Source organism: Netta rufina, assembly GCF_964035555.1.
Source record: "Netta rufina genome assembly, chromosome: 7".
NCBI lineage: Eukaryota > Metazoa > Chordata > Aves > Anseriformes > Anatidae > Netta > Netta rufina.
This window is the reverse complement of record NC_140130.1, coordinates 12,285,973-12,289,767: the sequence shown is the minus strand read 5'-3', so window position 1 is coordinate 12,289,767 and position 3,795 is coordinate 12,285,973.

Below are 3,795 nucleotides of genomic sequence, written 5' to 3'. Positions count from 1 at the left end.
TGCAACCTAGAGCTTAGTGTTTTAATTAGACACAGCAGGAGGAGAAGGAAGAGGATTTAGATCAATGAGTGTCTAAGCTAAGGTAACAGACTCCAAACTGTTACGTACTTGACCTTGAGATTACTTATGCTAACTAGCAAGCAAAGGAGTTCAGCCTGTCTCAGAAACATCACTCCGGTGAAGCATTTATTACTTCCAGCAGAAACAATTGCATGTTCTTCACTGCAGTTAGATGTCTAAGCAGACACATGTCAAAAACCTTTGCAGACTTTTTGAGCCTTTGGAAGCATCATATGGTAGTTGTCTACAGACTGTGGCAAACTAGAATCAGTTTGAGTAATTCTGTAAAACAAAGCTTCACTTTGTTTCAGGTCATGTCCACTTGTCATTGAAATGCTTGGTTATTTTTGTTACTGAACATAAAACTAATGACTACTACAGTAAAACTTTGAAATTATATGGTGCTGCTGCCATGTTGTACTGCCTTCTGAAGTAGTGGAATATGTTTCACTACTTATCATGCCTGTGCTCTGCACAGACAAGCTGGTATCTTCCTTCAGGTGTTCACTCTATTGGTTTTCAGCTGGTGCATTTCTCCTCTAATGTGAACACAAGTGTGCGACCAAGTCTTCTTGGGTGTAAAGCCCAGGATCAGTGATAATGTAACTGTGATTATGTTACCCAAAGACATCTAGATAGTCTTCACTAGTTAATATCATTTTGCAAAGTGACTTTGAATAAATTATTGAATACTTACGTGCATTTTCAGTACTAATTTGCTGTCTCTGCATGTAATAAAAAGGAATTGAAATATTTGATATTGTGATAAGACAGATATCACAGAGCTAAATATTCCAGATGGCAATGCAAAATGCTTTGCTGGTTCTTACCAGTCATTTAGTCCTGATGGAAAAGTGTGTGCTGTTGGTTTTGTTTGTTTGATTGTGGTGTTTTGTTTGTTTGTTTGTTTTAATACCAAAGCACAAGCTTTGTGCTGGAGTTCCCAGTTTTTGCTCAGCCATTGTAATGTATCGGTTCAGCATCTTACATTCCTAAGTGGTCTAATTCTAAATAATATTTTGGGACATAAATTTTGAACTTCAAATAAAAGGTTTTGCTCTTAGTCTTGACAAATATCTCATCCTTTCTTCAAAATATTTACTTGATAAGCAGACAGTCTGTACCACATCCTAACTTTACACAAAGTACAGCCTGACTGCCCGTTAGCCTTGTGCCAGCAAACATGTTCCTTGAGCTGATGCCTGTCTCTCTCTCAGCCACTACAAAATATATATTGAGGAAGACAGATCTATTACCACTGATTTCAGTCTGCCTGATCAGTCTTTTCTCAGTTGCCTAAAGATAACAAAGAGTAACATGAAATTTCAATACCATAGGTCAGTTGCTGTCTGACAAATATAAACTCTGAGGGATGAAAATCTGGCCTGCTTTATTACTATTGATTTATGCAGAGACTGAGATAGAAGTGAAACTAGCATGGTAAAGAAAAAAAAAAGTGAAGGTTTTGGTTTCTGTTCCTTTTGATTATTATTATTGGCAGTTCTTTTTGTATTGTCTATATTTATCTGCACTGCATCTTGCAGTGTTTTACCACCACATTGCTGTTGCACCAATGCATTGCATAACCTTAAATTATCATTTTAGTTTTCTGTGTTGCTACTCTGAACAACTTTTTTTTTTTTTTGGCCTAACTGTAGACTGTCTCCACCCACTTTCCCTCTGTAACTGATCAAATTCTGCAAAGAATTCTCCACTTTGGATAGACTATCATTTCCCACCCATGCTGTTCTCACTGAGGTTAGAAATGTTATTTATTTTATTTAGTGTGGGGAAAAAAACTTGGCTAACCCTTCAAAACGATCTTTAAATTCCTGTAATTCAATGAAGTCTTTATTTACAATGGTAATAGCTATTTCTCCTTGCGCTCTCCAAACTGAGTTCTCTCTGGTTTAAAGAGAATGAAGCACTGTTTTCCATTTTCAAGGTCTCCAAATAGTCTGTACCTCAAATCAAATCTTCTACCATCAATGCAAAAGGCACAGAAAAGTCAATGGCAATCTATCCTAGGACAGGTGCTTTGTAGTTCACATGTTAATTCTTTGGTTAGTCTTATGGGCCATACTTGTCAATCTGAGCAGTTAGTGGATCAACACTTAGGTAAATTGTTCATTTCCCATGTGTTTTGGTCTGCTGGTAGTGATAATCTTGATCCTATTCAAGATGAACAAATATATTGGAAATAACCTATTTTATTCTGTTAGCTAAGAGTGAGGTTATATGTGAAAGGTTTACAGGGTATATTAAAAAGTTATATATTGTAGAAGACTTCTGTTAATTAGGGGCAAAACCAGAGAGAAACGAGGACATCCTGGAAATTTCAAGTGCAACAGACAGCAACCACTTGCGGGTGATTGATTGGGGGCACTCAGTCTGAAAAATCCATCATCAGAAAAATAGATTAGGGAAATCACGAGCAGGATGTAACACCTTTCTAACCAACTAGCTTAAATTTCTGAAGTGGTCTACATGATCTATGTGCTTTTTGGTGTGGGTGAAGGAACCAACGCTGCAGGCAATGGGTTGGATTCCCTCCCCACACCTAACTAGATGCTCTTGGTGGCGGTGGGAAGAAGGCTGTGTGGAACCCTGCTGCCCTGACTTTCTCTGTCTGTATCCACCCTCGCAGTTATAAAGCTCCCCTAACAATCAGGGGGCTCTCCTTGGAGAAGAAAAATAAGTCTGAAAAGGCAATGAAATCAGGAAGGAGCTATGAACTCCATTGTAAAACACTTGTAATTTCTGTTAAACTATGGATTACATTGGTTCAAGTATATTAAAGCTGGCATCAAAGAGCGTAAAAGATGTACTTGAGTTTATCTCTTGCTAAATATGCCCTTAGTTGCATGCTTATGAGCTTTCAAGAAATGTTGTCTTTCCATTGATATTTGTAACAGTCTTGATAACAGGAGCATGAAGTTAGTAAACCCTCCATTCTGGCCAGCCTTCTTCTCTTCTGCCCTTACCATAAAATTAGACAGATTTTTTTGCTAGACAAACATTAAACAGGAAAAAAAGGTACTTTAATCTGTTTATATATACAAGGCTAAATTTTGACCCTCCAGTTTGCAGAGAGCTGTGAATTAGAATCTTAAAAAAGTCAGTAGAAATGAGACACAAGATTTAGTTATTTCTGTTACAACATGTTAACACATCAGGTTTGGCTTTTGTTTTTCTCTATGCAATCCTTAATTAATATTTGTCTTTCACCATTTGCTGGTGCTTTAGGTGTTTTTAAGATAAATTCCTGTGTAAGAAGACCTAAAAAAATACTAAGATGTAGAAAACTTAAGTGCTTCTCCCTATGGAAACTTCATGAGAATTTATTTGTACAGAAGGATTTGAAGAAGCAAGGAAATGCTTCACTTCTGTTGTGCATGGTGTTGGGTGATGCAATGGAAAAAAAAAAAAATCTTCTAAGCTCTGGTGCTATTACTCTCACCCAGAAAGTAGTCTTGTTACAGCTGTGGGTAATTTGTGTGATCAAATATTGGGATCCTTTAAGGAAGACCAAGGGAACTTAAAGCTTCAGGGATTTATTTATTTATTTATTTATTTTTAATAAATCTTAGGATCTGCCATCACAATTAAAAGTTTAATTAAAGAAAGTTTTCTTTGCTATAAATGAATGAAATAGTTCATTTTTATGTAACTTCAGTTTCTCATAAGTAGGAAAAAAAATGACAAGTTTAAACAGTAAATCTTATTTAGATGGCC